Source organism: Manacus vitellinus, unplaced genomic scaffold (assembly GCF_001715985.3).
Source record: "Manacus vitellinus isolate BGI_N305 unplaced genomic scaffold, ASM171598v3 scaffold_27_pilon, whole genome shotgun sequence".
Lineage (NCBI taxonomy): Eukaryota > Metazoa > Chordata > Aves > Passeriformes > Pipridae > Manacus > Manacus vitellinus.
The window spans coordinates 10,671,365-10,691,475 of record NW_021940039.1 but is presented as its reverse complement, the minus strand read 5'-3'; the positions used below and the strand labels follow the sequence as shown (position 1 = coordinate 10,691,475).

At 49.4% G+C, this 20,111-nt stretch overlaps 1 protein-coding gene across 1 annotated transcript in view; it reads right to left on the bottom strand.

Moving 5' to 3' along the window:
• LOC103759691 (zinc finger protein 618) overlaps positions 1 to 6,534 on the bottom strand; it is a 66,098-nt gene extending 59,564 nt beyond the window's left edge. Inside the window, exon 1 of the mRNA XM_029960616.1 lies at positions 6,492 to 6,534. The gene's annotated coding sequence lies outside the window, so the exon portion shown is untranslated. The remainder of the gene's footprint in view (positions 1 to 6,491) is intronic.
• Between the last annotated feature and the right edge of the window lie 13,577 nt (positions 6,535 to 20,111).

The following is a 20,111-nucleotide window of genomic DNA, read 5'->3' as shown; positions in this document are numbered from 1 at the left end:
CACAGGGTGTGACCCTTGGGGATGGGCCTGTGCAGGGCTGAGAGTTGGACTCGCTGATCCTTGTGGGTCCCTTCCAACTCAGCACAGGATGTGCCTGAGTGCTGTCATCTCCTTTTATGTGGACATTTGACCTTCTTTTGGGTTTCAAGGAAATCTGTCTGGGTTTCCCAGAGCTTTGTGCTGGTCATGGTAAACAACTGAACTATCCACTGCTCTTACTGGCCAGAGGGGAGTTTTGGGGGGTTTTGTGCTGGTTGGTTGGTTTGTTTCTTTTTGGAGATGGCTGGTGAGATCCCCTCAGCAAGCACCACAGCTTATTAAATTCCTTGACTAATTATCAATTTTCTCTCTTTCTGACGCAGGATGAGTCGGAAGCTCTTCACACTCTGGGACTGAAAATCCCACAGGTTGTCTTTTAAAGAAAAAAGAAACAATTCAGATCATTTTGCTTCCTGGACACACTCAGCCCTAGGCCTGTCCCTCCACAGGGTGTACAGCCTTCTCCTGAGGTTTGGAGGATCACAATCTCCAGCTTGGACACCCACGGAGGTTGTCCTCCCCCAGTGCTGGGGACCCGGGGAGGACTGGAAGAGGAGCCTGAAGAAGAGCTGGTGCCACTCCAGGGCAGACCCTCCTTTGAGTGACAGGAGCTGCTGGGAAGGACGTGTCTGCAAAGGACAGAGCAAGGAACGTGGGGAGGAGAGGGGAAGATGCAGCCAGGGAGGCTGGAGAAAGGTGAACTGAGAAGAAGCAACATAGGTGCAACCACTTCTCAAGACCTTCTCCTCCCAAGCTCCCCAGGGCAGTGGGCACGGCCCCAAGGCTGCCAGAGCTCAAGGAGTGTTTGGACAACGCTCTCAGGGACAGGGTGGGATTGCTGGGGTGTCTGTGCAGGGCCAGGAGCTGGACTGGATGATCCCTGTATGTCCCTTCCAACTCAGGACATTCTGTGATTCTATGAAGGTCACATCTTCTAAGACAGAGACTGAAACCCCCAAACTACCCAGGCCCTGTGGCTTGGTCCAGAGTATCAGGGAAAACTGCACCACGTCAATGCTGGGGGACCTCCAGGGCCCGTCCCAAAGCACCTCTTGGAAATGCCCCTGACTGCACAGCACTGTCTTGCTCGAGGGCAGCACCCAGAGCCCTTCTGCTGCACCTCCAGCTCCAAGATCCTTCTCGGGACCTGCATCACAGAGCTGTTAACACTGCAATAAATGACAGCCCCCCGTGCCCTCACAGGCAGCTCAGAGCCCTGAAGGTCTGGGATTTCATCCCTGTTCTGGGAGCAGAGCACACTTTTCCACAGCTACATCTGTGCTGCGAGCGGGTTCCCGGCTGTGACAGCCCTGGTGCAGACGGGGCTCAGCTTCCAGCTGGCTCTGTTCCCTCCGCAAACAGATGCAGCTCCTATATCAGGGTCTGATTTATTCAGCAGGAGTCTCGCACATTAAGTGTAGTTAAGTCTGAAAACAAATCTAATGACTTTAAAATAAATAGCCAACAGAGGACTTGAAACTAAAATTCCTCCTTCCTCTGACACCCGCCATATAAACAATAATAATTATATAAAACCGTGTCTAACACATGACTACACAAGGCTCTGGTGACCAAGAAAAGCACACGCTGCTTGTCAGACATAATTGCACATTTGGTTTTTCAATTATTTCTTGTCAAGATCCAGAGCCCACCATCTGAACGCTGACATTAATTATTGGGAAGTAGTTAGTTTTACAATGGCATTATGGAGGCTCCCAACACTCACCCCGAGCCTGAGGCTCCCAGTGCTGTTCCCACACTGCCCTGCCATCCCACCAACCCCTCCAGGACTGTCACACACACTCACACCACTGGAGGACACCCAATCTGGTCCACCATGTGCAGAAGGGGTTTCTGAAGAAGCTTCAAGAAACTCTCCAGTGAACATGAGCAAGGGAAGTGATCCCCAGCCGTGTGCTCACCCACGGGATGGGGCCAGACCGTGTCCATGCTGGGCCCTCAACACAGGAACGACATGGAGCTGTTGGAACGAGTCCAGAGGAGGCCACTGAGCTGATCACAAGCCTGGAGCCCCTCTGCTCTGGAGCCAGGCTGGGAGAGCTGGGGGGTTCACCTGGAGAAGAGAAGGTTCCAGGGAGACCTCAGAGCTTCTTACAGTGCCTAAAGCAGCTCTGGGAGAGCTGGAGAGGGACTGGGGACAAGGGATGGAGGGATAGGACAAGGGGGAATGGCTTCCCACTGTGTCCTAGTTAGGACAGCTGAGACCAGTCCATCACTGGATGGGTGTAACCCAAAACTGTGTATTCTATAGCCTTCCATGCCATTTCCCAGAAACTGTTATCAATGAACCATTTACACCATCTGCACATAGAGCCTGACTCCTCAGGTATAAACTAGGTGCTAAGAGGCCTGTGAGATGGGAGTTGCTCTTGTCCTCACGCCCATTAAGGAACCCCCTGCCCTGAGGGAGGTACTGAGCATTCCTGCCTGAACTGGAGGATATATAATCTTGGAGTCTTGGGACCTTTTTAACCACTCGTGGGATCCAGAGGAAGACTGCAGATCACCGCTCTCAACCAGACTGCAGACCACTCTCGACTGGACTGCAACAGCACTCTCACCAACAGGTTTTCCCCCTTTCCCTTTACTTTGGACTCAGGGGGCCCAAGGAACACCACTCTGTTCATGCCCCAGGGTGCTGGGTTACACATTTGGGTTTTGTGGGTTAAAACCAATTGTTTGTCTGTATAATTGTACTTACTGTATTATTTTATTAAATTGTTATTCTGACTTATAATCTCTCTTTTGGGTTGAGTTCATTTTCCCCTGCTGGTTTACCTTTAAACCAGCACACACTGCCAGAGGGCAGGGTTACTGCCCATCCCAGGTGGGATACTGGGAAGAAATCCCTGTGAGGGTGGGGAGGCCCTGGCCCAGGTTGCCCAGAGAAGCTGTGGCTGCCCCATCCCTGGAAGTGTCCAAGGCCAGGCTGGACAGGGCTTGGAGCAACCTGGGCTAGTGGAAGGTGTCCCTGCCCATGGCAGGGGGGTGGAATGAGACAATCTTTAAGGTCTCTTCCCACCCAAACCCTCCTGTGATTCCATGAATTTCAGAGTCCATGTCACCGACTGATCCATCTTCCAGCTGAGTCCCCTTCAAGCCCCCCTGAGCACCCGACTCTTGGCATCACACTCCAACAGATCAGTGCCCATCATGCAAGGAAAAATCCTGCCTTTTATTGGCTTTTAATTTGCTGCCTTTTAATATTGTTGACTGTCTCTTTTTTCCTTGCAAAAGGAAGAAAGAAGCCTCTGATCTACCTTTTCTGGAGTGTTCAAAAACATGCACAGCTTTGTCATGTTGTCTCTTAGTTGTCATCTTCTCCAAGGCAAACAGCTCTTCCTGCTCCCTTAAAGGAAGGGCTTTTTTCTATGCTCCTAAGAATTCTCTTCACTTTTAAAATTTCCCATTACTGAGCATTCAGTGAGGTGGAGGAACCACACAAAGTTAATCAGGGAGGAGAACAGCCACCACGAACTCTCAGCTGCACACAGTGACCCAGGTCCTTCCAAAGGCAAAACCAGGCGCAGCAGAGCTGGGGGTGGTGAGATCATAAACCCCTGTGCCTCCAGAGCCATCAGCATTTACTTGAAACAGAATAAAATCAATTCAGTACAACAAAAAATAAAAATAGGATCGACTCAGTACTATGGTCACCACTTAAGATCAAGCATGGTATAGTAAAAAAAACTAGCTGCAAAAAGATAGTCCTGGCAACTTTATTTTGATTATAGTATTATATTATATTTTTACTGATAATAATTGATAAAAGTCCTGGCAACTTTATTTTAATTTTGTTCTATTCTATTCTATTCTTATATTTTTACTGATATTAATTGTTAAAAGTTTCCTCAATAGTTAGCAATTAGAGAGGGTTTCAAGCAACAACAACTCTGGAAAATATCTCCATCCACTGACAACCTCACAAATTTAGTCAAAGCCACATTTCAACCTTCAACCACTGATAGAGCTTTCTTGAAATATTACATTTTGATGCTGTTCTATTATTTTTAAACAGAATTGGTCATTTTCCTTTCTTTGACCACCTTTTGTTCAGTCAGAGAGATGACAAAGTGGATTTTGCTTCCACTTTTGTCCAAGTGAAAAGCAGTGACCAGCCCCACACTCCCCTGTGCGTACACAGGAACAGGGATAAGGGCAGGAATTTATCCCACGCTGCTGGGAGCTCCATCCCTGCCCTTGGGAAGGGCATTGCTCACACCAGGAGGGGGCTCAGGTGCTCAGCCCCAAGGGCACCCCTGGGCAGGGAGGACACCCACAGGGGCCCCCTGAGGGATCAGCTGCCACAGGGGGGATGAACTCACCCCCTGCTCTGCAAGACCCTCTGGTGAGAGCTGCAAAACTGAGTTGGAGTGGGAACAAAGAATGCAGGGGAAGGCAGCAATGCCTGGCTCCTCAGCCTGTGCTTTCCTTCCAGCACTTTGTTCAGGCTGATTCCCAGCATCCTAAGAGCCAGCACTGCTGGACCACCCTCAGGAGTCCCCCCCAAACTGGGGAAGGGAGCTTTTCCTCTGTGACAGACACCCAGTGCTCCCCAGAGGTGTTCAATGCCAGGCAGTGCCAGGAATGAGGGTGTTTCATCCTGACACACCACTGGCAGAGCCAGGGCAGTGGGCAGGGACCAGCCACCACGGTGGGAACACTCGAACCAGGCAGGGACTGAGCATGTTCAGCAGCAGGAGGCAGGGAGAGGATCCACACCCAGAGTCTGGAGATCAGAACAGAGCAGGCTTTTAACGTGGGAGGACCTGTTCCACCTGAGGAATAAAATTTCTGCAGGGCTTTCAAGTCCCTGGAGCGGACAGGAGGGTGGTCCAGCATGTGGTCACTGGAGAGATGGTGTCACTGGAGATACAAAGGGGAGGACACAAGGTGCACTTGAGCTGAAGGAGGTTGGGAGAGCTGAGAGGAGCACTGGTGCTCACTGGTGCTCACTGGTGCTCAGTGGTACTCACTGGTGCTCAGTGGTGCTCAGTGGTGCTCAGTGGTGCTCACTGGTGCTCACTGGTGCCCACTGGTGCTCACTGGTGCTCAGTGGTACTCACTGGTGCTCACTGGAGCTCACTGGTGCTCCTGCTGTGCTGCCAAGGGCAGTGGGCCCCCAGGGAGAAGCCTCGTGTCCCCCCAGGGGCAGCTCCACAAACACTGGTGCCCTGCCCTGGGTAGGGGAGCAGTGCCAAGCCCAGCAGTGGTGACTGGCAAACCTGGTCTGGGTGGCCCAGGGTTGGTCCTGCTCCCCACAGCTCACACTGATGCACACACAGGGCTCCTGCCACCCCGTCCTGGTGCCACCTCCTGTGTCCCCGAGGGCTGCCCGTGCCCCTCGTGAGAGAAGGGCAGGAGATGTTCTGGAGATGATGCCAGGATGGGGTGCAGCCCCCCCCCCACACACAGCAGCCTGAGTGGCTCTGGTTTGCTGTTGTCCATTGCCCCCCTTCCACGCTGATGTGACCCACAAACACACCCTGAGTGCTCAGCACCCCCCACAGCTGTGCCCACCCCACCACAGGATGGCACCTCTGATTGTCCTGCCATCTTCTCCAGCTCTTACATTTCCATGCTTCCTTGCAGCCACTCTCCTTCCCAGGTGACACACTCCCCTCCCTGATGCTTCCTCAGTCTTGTTCCAGCATCTCTCATGTCCTGCCTGTTTTTACCACAAAACCTGTTAAACCTGGGAGCTCAGTTTGCCACTTGGCTTGTGGATGGCAGATAACTGGATTGGCTTCGAGCACTCATGAGACCAGGTAAATCCCACTGCCACCAAAGCCACACTTTGCCCTCAGCTCCCACCACTGCCCCAGTGGAAACCCAACCAGAAGGAATTTGTGCCTGGCCAAGGAAGGAAAGGTGCCCCTTCTTCCACACTTTCACAGCATGGGACTGACTCCATCGAGTAAGAGATGGAGAGGGACAAAGCAGCACCATCTCCAGAGTATCCCAGCAAGGTAAGACATCCCACAGTATCAGTGGGAGATGGAAAAGCCACAGCACAGGGCAGACCCAGCTTAGCATGTCCCTCTCCAGGACTGGGAGCAGCAGAGATGCCCCTTAGCAGGATCAGAGGGGGCTGGGGTGGTGGGACAGCCCTCTCCTCTCCCCCTACATGGGAGCAGGAGGGTCCACACCCAACCACACACGGCCCAAGGGCTCCATCCAAGAGCCTCATCGTGCCATGGCCTGTGCACGCAGCTGTGCCACCTCACACCATACACAAACCTCTTCTTGCAGCCCCCCAGCCAGAACAATCCCTCCTACACTCATGTTCAGTGAAACCCAAAAATGGCTGTATGGATGCTGAGCTCTGACAGCTCCCACTCATGCCTGTCCTGCAGTCACCCTTCACCACCCCCAGCTCCGAGATGGACAACCACATCCAAGCAAAGCCCAGCAGAGAAAACCATCCCTACCTGCTGGAGGAGCTCCTCTGCCCACTGCTGTTGCTCTCGTCGGCCTAAGACATCAAAAAAGAAAGGTTGTTTAAGTTGAGAAGGACAAGGCTGCTCTGCAGAAGCTTCCAGCTCCAGGCTGCACCCAAACACTGGAGGTTTTCCATGCTGAGTTACACACACCTTGGCACTGGTGGGACCCATTGGGCCCTTACCCTGGAATGTGGGAGACTGGGGCAGGATTTCAGCCCCAGCCCCACCATGGAGGCTCCCCCTGGGGCAGTTCCCTCCGGTCGCTCTTGTGCAACCAAAGTCTAACAGAATGATCCCTCCTGTTTAAAACATGCCATTGGCAGGTGGGAAATAAGGCAGAAACAGCCAAATTCCAGGCTGTGTCCGAGTCCTGGGCTGGAGGGGCAGCCCGGCCACCTCCCTTCGTTAGGAACCCATGTCCTAATGATGTCCTAATGAGCCTCTCCAGGCCACAAGGGCTGAGCAGGGAGGGCTCAGGGTCTCCTCCTGCCTCCTTCCCCGGCTCACTGATGAGCCTTCCTCGGAAAGACAATATTATTCCAAACCCAGAAATTTTATTTCTGAATTTGTGCAAATACAAGTTAAAAGATATTAGCTGCATTTCACATTTTGTGCAAATGGCAGAAACAGGCAATTCATGTGCAGCAGGATGGGGGCCAGCCAACGATTTCGATAAAATAAACCCTTTTTTAATTTAAATGCTAATGCACTGAATTAAAATTTAATAACTGAGGAAATTGAAAAGCCGAGCAGGAATATTGGAAATAAATCCAAGCAGAAACAGCTGAAATTAAAAATTCTAGAGAGTGGGAGGATAGCAGCTAAGCTGTCTTATATGATTACATTTTTTTTATTTTTTTTTTTTTCAGAACGAAGGGGGGAAGGAAAAAAATCCTATCTTTGGCTGGCTGTAGGGCAGTAAATCGAGAGTGCTGTGATTTATTGCTCAATTTTCCTGAGGGAAAAAGGCTTTCTTTCATGCTGAAATATTTCATAAATTTCAAGCCAGCATAAATTCTTAATTTAAAAGTTATGGAGGTCACATTTAGTGCACTGGTGCAATTCTGAAATCTTAAAGGAATAGCAACCAAAAAATTGCAATTTGATTTTATTTTTTTTAATTCTTCATGTAAAATTTTCTTCAAAGGGATTCTCCGAGTTACACAAAGCAGAAACATGTCCTGGCTTCTGAAAGGATATGAAATCCACTGGAAATGAAGAGATAAAAATCTAATTCAATTACAAAAAGGTATTTTTTTATTATTATGATGATGATTATTATTATTTTGAGCCACTTGAGGAATTTCTGTTAAAAAATTTCCTCCCTCCATTGCCTGGGAAAAGCCAGAAGGGAGGAGCTGACAATGTAATTGCTTCTGTTAGATCTCCAATCTTTTGTGAGCACTGATATGTTCATTTGTTATACAGCTGTTCAGCTACAGAAAGGATGTCAGAGCACCCATAATTCAAAGCAATCAATCAAAAATTAATGATTTGTCATGCTTACACAATGGAAAAAAAAAAAGCTTTATGGGTTCCTGCAACTGGTAGATTGCTCAAACCTTCGGGGCATTTTCTAGAAGATTAGATCTGTGTGTACAAAAAAAGGGGGGAAAAAAGGGGAGAAAGGAGACTTTATAGAGTCAGGGCAGAAACCTTGTGGGGTGTTGGGGCCTCGGAATCCCCCAGAGATGGAGCACATTACAATTCCTGTCTGTGTAGAGTTTGTGCACAACCCAACCTTGCAGGTCACCCAGAGCCACATGCCCGATCACAGGGACCTTGTCCAGGCTCCTGCCATTAAAATTCCATGGGAAAACAACCTGCCAAATCATAGAACCATGGAACATCTTGAGCTGGAATCCCATCCAGTCCAGCTCCTGGCCCTGCACAGACACCCCAATAATTCTCGAGAGCGTTGTCCAAACCCTCCTGGAGCTCTGGCAGCCTTGGTGCTGTGCCACTGCCCTGGGGAGCCTGGTCAGTGCCAACCACCCTCTGGGTCACCAGGCCCAGTGCTCATGGAAGGCACCAAATCCTGAGGACAAAGCCCAAGGCACAGCCTGGGCCCTGCCTGAACACCCCACGGCACCTCACCACTAAATATTCCCAAAAATGAAAATATTCCTGTTTGGGAAGCACAGAGCCAACCTCAACTTTGGAAAACTCTCTGAGATTGCAAAGTCATTCATCCTCCACATAAGCAAGCCTCTCTCCCCACACACACTGATGTTGGGTGCCCCCCTGCAGGGGTCCCAGTCCCCTGCCCAGCCCAGCCCCTCTCCATGCCGTGTTCCAAGCCTGGTCACACACCCATGTTGGCTGTGCCTCGGGGGGCATTCACCTCTCACCCCAACCCCACCGTGCATGGCATCCATTTCATGGTCCTTTTCAGATCTGCATTTGGGGTTGAGAGAATGAATTGATGGAAATAAGTGAGGTGGGGACCCCGACCACCCCCCACCCACTGCACGGCCCCTTCTGGGGCCAGCACACGATTTTATTACTTACTTCTATTTTTGCTTACCTTCCCCAGTCTGCCCTGCCTGACTTATCTTCTCTGCCTTTTTTATTATTATTTACAATGCCATTTTTTTGCTTTTTGACCTCTTTCCATCAGCAATTCATGGACTCTGCTCTCTCAGGACACGGCACAGACCAGTGCAAAGGACACGACCTGCAGGAAGGGCACAGCAAGGGAGGTACAACAGTGACCCCCCCAGTGCTGGGGAGTTTCCTCAGCAGCAAAGCCGAGGAAAACCTTTTTTATAAGAAAAAGAGGGAAAAAAGGCACTCAGTCTAGATGGTTTCCCACATCCAAGATGCTCCTGAAGATGATCCATTAGACCTGAACACTGAGCTAAGTCTGCATGAGATCAGATCTACCTGTCTTAAAGGTTTCTGGATGCTGAAATAAGCCCATCCATAGAATCCCAGACTGGTTTGGGTTGGAAGGGACCTTGCAGATCACCCTGCCCCAGCCTCCACTAAATTTTGACCCTCTGCAGGATGTTATCCCAGCACAGTCTTCAAAAGATTAACCAGTCCAGCACCAAACCTGCACCTGTACATTGTAATGGTCTCCTGGTAAAACAGGCCATGGATCAGTCTCAAACCCAGGATCTCCCCTCCTCTCACCCTTTGCTGCAGCAGACAGAGCTTTTGTCAAGATTTGGTGTGGCCTATTTAAGGTGTGAAAACAAAACACAGGAAAAAGTGTCAGTGATCCAGTAGCAGATGGGGCAAGTTCTGCATGGAAATATGGTTTACTTGAGTTTTCTACTCTAGAACGTGATTATGTATTCAAGGTTTAAGTTCTCCATGGATGTGGAAAGACATTCTCACCAAAAGTGCCACCAGGATACACCTTCACACACTCTCCAGTTTCCAAACATGCAATTGTCTGCCAATTTTTTTACAAACAGCTCAGTTTAGTTCAGCACCTCTGCAGTGCCCAGTGCAGCAAACCCCAGCCCATCCTAAGGCTGCAGGATGATTTAATCCCAGATCTCCAGCACCTGTGGTGCTTGAGAGCACATGTCCATCCAAAGCATGGGAAGATCATTTCCTCTGATTGTACATGGTATGTGCAGGTGGAAAAGCCCAGTAAGGAAGCAAAGGGCCAGGGTATTCTCCTCAAACTTTGTAAAATAAACACAATCACAAGTTTAATACCTAGGAAATATTTCAGCCAAGTGAGTATGGGCTGATCCATGTGAGCCATCTGCTGTCCCTCAGCTCTCTGTGCAAACAGGCAGCAATGCCCTGGACTCCACTGGGTGTCTCTGACCCTCAGCAGTCACAGAGCAAATCTCAGAAATCATCTGGAAACCAAAGACTCCGGCCTGGGGTCGGTGGCAGTGACACTGGTGCAGGGTTGGTGCAGGACCAGCCATCACCCCTGGTGGAATTCCTCAGTGCAGCCTGGGCCAGGGGCACCTCAGTGTTCAGCAGAACATCCCCAAGCCATGGTGGCACCACCCCATCCTCTAGGCCACCACCCCACCTGAAAGGCCACCTCCTCATCCCCCAGGCTCCACTTGGGCTTTCCTTCAGCACAGGGAAAAACTGGGAGATGTGCACACATGTCTTTGAAAATCTGGCTGAAATAAGCTTTGTCCATTTATTTTGCAGGAATTTGTGACTCCAGTGTTGAGGGTTGCTGGTGCCTTTTGCAGGCCATGCTAATTATCACAGAATCCCAAACTAGTTTGGATTGTAAGGGACCTTAAAGATCATTCTGTTCCACCCCCTTCCACGAGCCCAGGTTGCTCCAACCTGGCCTTGCACGCTTCCAGGGATGGGGCAGCCACAGCTTCTCTGGGCAACCTGTGCCAGGGCCTCCCCACCCTCACAGGGAACAATTTCTTCCCAATATCCCATCTCACCCTGCCCTCTGGCAGTGGGAAGCCATTCCCCCTTGTCCTGTCCCTCCATCCCTTGCCCCAGGTTCCTCTCCAGCTCTCTTGAAGCATAAGCAAGTCAAAGGGGTGAATGGCTGAAATCACCATTTAACCAGGATGTGCTGAAATGGGGCAGAGCAACTTCCAACAAAGTAACATCTTTGGGAAGGGGGAACAGAAATCTCCTGTGCTCCCATTTACTCAAGTAATTATTTAGAGAAATTCTTCATTCCTAGTTGGAAAAGCAGAGGAGTAGACTTTGCATCTGCCAGTGAGGGAGGAGGCCAGACAGGGGGCACTGAAACACAGGTTGGAGAATCAGTCACATAATCTCCCCCATAAAATCATTTACAATTTAAAATATGATTCCTGAAGTTGCTTTTGTACATACTGGCTACATTTAAGGTAGTTTTGTTTAACTAATGCTAATAAATATCTTTTAAATTAAAATGCTCGAGAGCAGAATGTGGTTTCGGGCCATATGCTCCTGACTCGAGTCAAAAGCGAGAAGCAAATCATGTGATAAATAAGAAATGTATCAGTCAACATCTCCTAGTAGAATAAAGTGTCAAAAAATGGGGTCCAAGCAGATGTACAAGTGACCCGAGCAGTCCGTGTTTATCAAGAGGGCTACACTACATTGGGAAAAGATCCCTGATGTTTTAACAGTTACAGCAAAACAAAAAATGAGTAAGAGCAATAAAAATGTTAAATGAGAATTCAGTTGATTTAAGCAAGGGCTTGCTGCCTGATCACTTAAATTATGATTAAAAACAAGCATTCAAATCGCTTGGATTTGCATCCACAGACACCACACTCCAATCTGCTCCCACCACCACGGGACAGGGCTGCTGGGACCCCCCACTGCCACTGCCCCAGTCCTCCCCAGGGGGAAAATGGGTTTAAATCCATTTATTTCTTCATTCATACACAGTTACCCCCCATGATTGGCCTTCAGCTCCATCCCGAGGGGAGATGTCCCTGATTCTGCCTGGGGGTGGCAGGAGGAGCAGACCTCGCTCGCCCCAGCTCCTCTCCCACAGCACCTTCCCTCTCCACTTGCTAAAAAGGGCTGAGTTGTTTGTTTTATCTGAGGAAAAAAAAGGGAAAAAAAACCTAAACCCACACCCTGCTTCCCCCAAACACCTTCCCAGAGACAGCTGAATAATTTTAGTTGAAACACAAAACACACACTCAGTTTTTTCAGGAGCCAGCAGAGCCCAGCATGGAAATTTCACCCCAAATAATTAAAATTTGGCCAGGAGAAAAGCAACTGAAAACAGGTCTGACACAGGAATGTGCCATAAAAATAACTGCAGGCCTGCTACCTGCCTTGTCTGGCATTATTAACTTCAGAGCCACAGAAATGCAGGAAGTGCTTTTTTTATTTTGCCTTTTTTTTCCCTTTAAACAAAGGGCAAGACACTGGCAGTTTCCTATTTAATTTTTATTAAATAGGAGGGGGGAAAAAGCAGCCCTGCATCTCACCCAAACATCTGCAAAGCACAAGGACCCATAAATATGCCCGTGCCCCTTTTTAATTTGGATTTTTGCTTCCTCCAGCCAACAGAGCAGATGCTGAGGAGCCCCAAGCCCCAGTTTGGCACCACAGTTCCCTGTGTTCTCCTTCTCACCCCTCCCAACCCAGTGACATCCCCCAAAGTTCATAAAGAGGAGGAAGCAACACTGATGGGTGAGATGAGCAGGAGCTGTGCCTGGGTGCTCAGAATCACAGAATCCTGGAATCACTGAGGTTGGAAAAGCCCTCCAAGATCACTGATCTAACTGTTCCCCCAGCACTGCCGAGGCCACATCCACACCTGAACACTTGCAGGGATGGTGACTCCACCACTGCCCTGGGCAGCTGTGCCAGTGCCTGACCACCCTTTCTGTAAAGAACTGTTCTCTCCTACCCAACCTGAACCTCCCCTGGCACATTCCCTGCACGAAGGGCAATGATCTCTGATGCTTTAGGCTGCTGTGCCTTGTCCCCTCCCCATCCTTTGCCTTTGCCAAGCCATAAGGGCCATCTCCAAAGGGATGAATTTTCCACCAGGGAACAAGGCCTTGGGCAGAGGAATGTGTTGCCTATTTCCTCAGCTGCAACTTCCCCTCAAGAAACAACAAAAATAACAATAAAAAAAAAATATCTGCAAGGAGGAAATGGAAGCTCTACCCGAGGCACCTTCCCGGTCCCATGGCCAAGCCAAGCCCTGGGAGTGAGGGTTCCCCATAACCCAAAATCCATCGTGGGGTCAGCAAACACCCCCTGTCCTGACCCTGGGGCAACACCACCAAGGCCCAGGGAGGGGAGGCTGGAGGCAGCTTTAGAAAACAGTGTCAAAATTCCTTGTGAGTGTCCCAGGGAATCTTGTCCCTGTACTCAGCTGCTGCCTTGCTGTGGGAAAAGCCGGTGCTCAGGTCAGAGCTTGTTCCTGCAGTGAGGGGGGAATCCTGATGATAAAAAACAAATCTGAGAGGTTTGAACCCTCAGAGATGAGCCCAGGGGAGGTTTGCTGCTCGAGGTCAGCAGAAGACAAAGGCAGCAAGTCCCATCCCAGCGAAGAAGCACCTGCAGCTCCTGCCAAGCCAGGGACAAGGATGATGGAAGCACTGATGATTTATAAACCAAAAATGGTACAAACCAAACTTGCCAGGGACACACCGGGGATGCTCAACACCTCCACTGCCAGAGACAGGGAACACCTGTGGCACTGTGGCACCAAACCCCTTCAGAGCACCCATCCATGTGGAGACCAGAGATGGTGTCTGAGCTCCATCACAGCACAGGAATGGCTCCAGCTTCAGAGGAAGCTGCTCATTTACTCCCAGTCACACACATCACTCAGGCCAAGCTTTGGAAAGAGGTACTTTCATATTGAGATTCCCAGGTTCTCTCCTGGGAAGGTGCTGAGGTGACTGTGATCTGCAGGGATGTGACCTGTCCCCAGCACTCATGTTGGGCACACAGAGCATCCCAGTGCTGGATTCCTGGGGGCACAGGGAGCTGCCCCTCCCCACGAGGTGGCTGTGACACCCCGTGTCTGGGGCATGTTTGAGCAGCCCCGAATTCACAGGGTCATTGAGCAGCTCCCCCACACTGACACAGGCAAACAAAGGGCTGCTGGAGATTCTGCTCAGCCCCAAACGAAATCAGAGTGGTTTCTAGCTGGGAACACATCATCACCCAAGCGTGGCCACTTCCCCTTCCTGCGGGTGGCCAACATCCCAAACAGGGCACGTGTCAAGGGAGGCCTTAAACCAGAGAACACCATCCCCAACCCCAGCACAGGCACAGCCACCCAGGACCTGCCACTGAGAGCAACTGCAGCCATGCAGGAGATGCTCTGAGCCCCGGTCCAGCTGTCCCAGGGCAAGGCAGAGCTCTCCTCCAGTCCCACCCACGGAGGTGTGAGTGACCCCCCTCTCCAGTGCCCATCCCTGTGGGACTGGGGATAATTATCAGCTTCTCACCACTCACCCTCTGCAGTTCCCAGTCACCAGGTGCCTCCCAAATACTAATTAGCAACAAACACTAATGACAAACCCATCTGTGCTCAGCCCAACACAAAGGTCAGGCAGGAGCAGGGGTCTCACTGGAGAAGCCAAGATGGGAATGGTCCCCTCTGCTCTCACAGGGACACTTCTGACCTCACCCAGGGGCCCTCCCTCTGCTGATTTCAATTCTCTTTGTATTGGCAGAAGAATTATTTTTATTTTAACTTCTTTTTAGGTTTTCTTTTTGCTTGGTCTTGCAAACTGGGTTCCCTCAGGCTTCTCCCCACATTCTTATCTGGAGCAGAGAAAGTTGCAGCATGGAGGTAAAAACTAAAGGTAGGCAAATAATAATAATTAAAAATCACAATTAAAATCTAGACATTATTCTCATTCCATTTCACTGGATTTACTTCTTGTCTACTGTTCATTATCTTCCCATTTTATAATCATTTACCACCTTGGGTGTGCTGCCTGCATCCACCTCATTGCTGACTTGTCTCAGGAGCTCAGAGTTACAAGTTCTTCTAAAGAGTTTTAAACAGAAAAGGTCGAATTTCTGCTGGAAAAGGCACATGTGGGGCTGAAACCTGGGTGAAAACAAAATCAGTGGGGCAGGGAAAAATCCCACCCCGGGCTGGCCAGGTGATGATCCCCACCAGCAGCTGAGCTCCAGCAGGAGCTGAGCTGAGCTCCACCAGTGCTCTGCCCTCTTGCAATGGGAAAGCCCCACTCAGGAAGGCCCCAGGTGTCCCTGTGCCCCCTCCCCTGTCTCCCCACACTCCAGGTAGTTGCAGACATGTTTAAGGGCTGTGAGCAGTTGCCTCTGAGTCAAGGGAATATTCCTGCAAGTAATTTTATGAACTTGCTGAAAGTACTGGCAGAATTTGTGCTTTGAATTTCAATTTTTCTCCCCTGGCAGCCCAGGGAGATTCAAGTAGCACACACCAGCAGAAGTAACCAGAGAAAGGGAACATTAAATAAATTTTAACCTCAAACTACAAATGTTCAAGCCAGTATGAAAAACCTTCAACCTCGTGCACCTTCGTTTTTTCCCGAAACAGTCATGAAATTAAAATTATGAATAAATCAATGCAGCAAATTGGTCTGAATTTAAAGAGTTACTCCTTGATTATAAGCAACTGAAAAGTAATCAAAATATTTTTTCCATCTCCTGTTGCTCTGTGCTCTCCTTTCTCCTTTCTTTATGAGAAAAATAATCAAATTGAGGGTGAAGAGGAGAAAAGGCATTACTGATTCCTTCTGAATTCTCAGGTTATAAAGGCTGGAAAATAAGAGTGACCGGGCAAAACAACAGAATTATGTTCATGGAGCAGTTGTTTACAGCTGGTATGAGTTTCCCAGCAAAAGAAACAGCTGGAAATATTTTTAAAGAATAAATGTATATGGAATGAAACCTTGGGGGGCAGGAAGGTATTGTTATTTTTTACTTGTGGGGAAAAAAAAGGGGTGAAGGAGCCATACAAGAGCATTTCAGAAATCCATCCCATTTTTCCAGGCTTCCAATTTCACAGGAAACTCTCAGGAAATCAATTTTTTAAAAAATCCCATTTTACAGGCACTTTTCCAAGTTGATAAAGCAAACATATCTAACAAGCTACAAGTGCACACAGGACAAAAAAATTACAATAGGACTTATTTATTCAGGGAATCCCCCCTGTGTTACAGCAGGGCCGTTTGACACGGTTTGTTGGGCTGTTGTGAATGGGAACATCTCCTGCCTTTGCCTTGGAACAGCTGACAGCCCCACTGCACAGCATTCCAAGGCAGGAACCCCCAGGAACCATCCACCTGAGCAGCTCCAGCCCCTCCCAGCTGCAGGTTGACAGGATGGGTGGGAGAGACCTGAAAGTTGGGTTTCAGAGGAACCACTTCCCGAGTGGAGCGGGCTGGGAGAACAGGCACGGGCTGTGCCCTGGGCTCATCCCCAGCAACGTGGGCACCAGGGCAAGGGGGGATTCTCCTCCTCTACTCCAGTCTCAGGAGATGTCACATGGAGCACTGCACCCAGCTCGGTGTCCTTGGCACAGGAAGGACATGGAGCTGCTGGAGTGAGTCCAGAGGAGGCCACAAAGATGCTCCCAGGGCTGGAGCCCCTCTGCTCTGGAGCCAGGCTGGGACAGCTGGGGGTGCTCAGCTGGAGAAGAGAAGGCTCCAGGGAGACCTCAGAGCCTCTTCCAGTGCCTAAAGGGGCTCCAGGAGAGCTGGAGAGGGACTGGGGACAAGGGATGGAGGGACAGGACAAGGGGGAATGGCTTCCCACTGCCAGAGGGCAGGGTTAGATGGGATATTGGGAAGGAATTCTTCCCTGTGAGAGTGGTGGGCCTGGCACAGGTTGCCCAGAGAAGCTGTGGCTGCCCCATCCCTGGAAGTGTCCAAGGCCAGGTTGGACGGGGCTTGGAGCAACCTGGGCTGGTGGAAGGTGTCCCTGCCCATGGCAGGAGTGGAACCAAATGATCTTTAAGGTCCCTTCCAACCCAAATCAGTCTGTGATTCGATGATTCTCTCACCACAACTCAGCTGATGGGAGACAACCTGAGAAACCACCTGATCTTGAACACAAACAGTTTAATCTACGCCAAAACAGGCCTGTGCAACCCCAGCACGAGCAGGGCTTCGTGCTGGTCGGAGATGTGTGGAGGCAGAGCCTCCAGGCCATCCTGACAGCTGTAGAGCTCAGCAGGGTTTGGCCAAAGCAAAGACCAGCCAGGAGACACCTCAAGCTCTAGGCAGTGGGGTGTCCAAATCCCAGCACGTGTGCTGGGGCAATGCTGCAAGGCAGGTTCTCCCCGGGAGCATCTCTGCATCTGATCAGAGCAGGACCAGGACCAGACAGCAGGATGGCCCATCCCACCCATCCCACCCGCCCCCTGAGCTCTCACACATGCACAATCCTGCTCTCTGAGTACTACAGACTATCCTGGGAAAGAGTCAGCCAGGCCTGTACCTGGAGGAGAATCCATCTCCACACTGGGGTCTCTCCCATCTGCCCACAAATCCTACAAGTCCCACCGGTGCTGCCCAGGACAGACACACATGGATCATCCTGCTCATCTCTTGGAACTGGGACCCAACACACAAGGAAAACTTAAAACCAAACCCCACTGATGTCAAGAGCATCTCAGAGGGCAGGGCACTGGTGGGACAACCCTCAGCCCCAGGGTGGTGGATCCCAGAGCCACGAGGAGCCGGTGAGGAAGAACTTCTTGGAAGAAGCTTTCACAAGGCTCAAACTTTGCCCTTTAAATCTGCATGGAGCCGGTCCCAGAGGAGCTGCTCCAGCTCATGGCTAAGTCATCTGGGTTCCAGTGGGAGTAATGTGATCCATGGGCAGAACTGTACATTTTGGAGTTGGTTTTACACCTTTTTTTGGTGAATTTTGAAGAATGCTTTGGGTCCCTCCATAACTAACAGCACTGCAGAGATGCAAGGACAATGTTCAGCTTAAATCTGAGATAAATCATGAAAAATTAAACATTTGAAAAATACACTCCAAGGCAGAAAATTAGATCTAGAATTTTAAAAAAGCCTAATTTGATAAATATCACAGTGAGACCCTGTTAGGAACAGCACCATGAGGAGGTTCAGCCTTGGCCAAGAGTCCTCTCCAAGGCTGGCACACAAGACTCCTCCCAGTGCCAGTGGGAAAGGCTGTCCACTTGGAAAATATAAAATTTATCCTTATAAAATATGAATTTTATCCTTATTAAAAAAAATCCCTTGTAGCATTTAGAAACAGGCTGTGAAGTTGAAACTAAGACATTCTCCATTGGGAGGGTAACTGTGGGACCTCACCTTCTCTCCCAGTTTTGTATGATTGGCTTGTTTAAATAGCATGAAATGGTGGTAATTTTACTTTGGAAAGAGAAAAAAAAGAGTCAAACCACATAGCTCTAAAAGTAAGAAGGGGGAAGGCACACAAAGCTGGGTAATTTCTTCAAACTTAAAAAAGAGCAGTAATTACAGGGGGGGAAATTCAGAAAGAATTTAGTCTGCCTGGCTCCCTCAAAAACCAAAAAAATAAGAAGAAAAAAAAAGCAAGAAAAAACAGTAAAAAGAGAAAAAAGAGAAGGAAGGGGACGAAATGAAGTTGGAGAAAAAGCAGGCTGAAAGTAGAATTCTTAGAAATTCTGCTTGCAAAATAACTCCCATCAGCCAACCACAAATCCTATAAATATCACCAGATCGACTTCCCGAGCTGATCTAAATCAACAAATAAACAAACAAACCTCCAAGATTTTAAAAAAGAAAATAAATAAATAAACCCAACTAAAAACCAGGCCAAAAACCCCTGTAAAGCTGCTGCTCTGCCCAAGGGTGGGTGTCTTTGATGGCTTCCCAAGAACGATGAGGACTTGGGAAATGAGGGGGAAACCAGTGTTTCCTGGGTCCATTGAACCTGCAAAGGAGGGATCCTGCTGAGACAACCCAAACACTGCCCAGGGGCAGAGGGATGGGGACCCTCAGCCCTCCCCCAGAGCTCCTCAAACCCATGGCACTGGGAGAGCGGGATGTCCTCCTGGACCATCAACCTGCATTGTCCTCACTCCCAAACTGCCATATCTGAGCAACTGCTTGGGCTAAAAAGCTGTTTTCTAATATGTTTGCAGGGGACAAACCTCACCAGAGCCCGACTGGCACGACCTTCAATTCCCCAAAGTTCCTGGAGCTGAAGCACACGAGGGCCCGGAGCTGCAGGGAGATGATTTTCAGCCCAAAGTGCAGCTACAGCGACACTGACCACTGCAAGGATTGGTGTCATCCTGCTGCACCGCTCACACAGCACGATGTGACACTCATTTTCAAAAAATGGAAGTGACACAATCTCTGACATTTAAAATTTTCTGATTCATACAGGCAAAATGCATCCTATTTATTCTTTTAAGCGAGAACTGTAAGATGTGCTCGAAATCTCAACGAAGCACTTCTAAGCCTCAGATTCTGTTTCAGCCTATGCAACCCAAAGAGATATTCCTTATTTTCTGCACAACAAAAATTAGAATCAATCTATTAATCTTACAGCTCAACTTGAGAGGGAATTTTTCAGTTTTTCAGAGCTTTGAAAAAACCAAAAATATCCATTATTTGCACAGCCTGGCAGAGAGGACAGATTTGTCTTGGAAAACCTCCAATGTGATGCAAAAAAGGTACAAATGTTCTTACAGGATCCCTTTTAGGGTTGAATTCTGCAGGCAGCACCATGAGTCCTCTGCCAGTCTGCAGGGCAGGAGCTGCTGCAAATCCTGAGAAAGAAAAGCCAGGTGCAGTTGTCTCCCCAAAATTCTGATGCAGCCCTGGGTCATGCTGAAGGATGAGACAGAAATCTCTAAGTGCCAATGCCCAATTCCCAAATGGAATCTGAGTTTCCTGGCAGGGTTGGTTGGGCCTCCAAGTTGAGAAAGGAGCAACGAACCCACTGAAAAGGACGTGTGGTCCTTTGGAGAAAAAAAAATCAGGCCAAGGGCTGTTTCCTCCTTCAGATGCCTCCAGAAACCCTCTGAACATCAGCTCCAGTCCAGCTGAGCACCAACTGCAGGAGATGCTGGACTGGGAAAAGATGAGGTGTGCCAGATTCCACAGGCTCTTCCATTAGAAAAGAAAAACTGATGCTCACCTACACTTCATCACAGACAATTATTGGTGCTTTATTTCACACTCAGATCATGGATAACCTCAGCAGCAGCCAGGG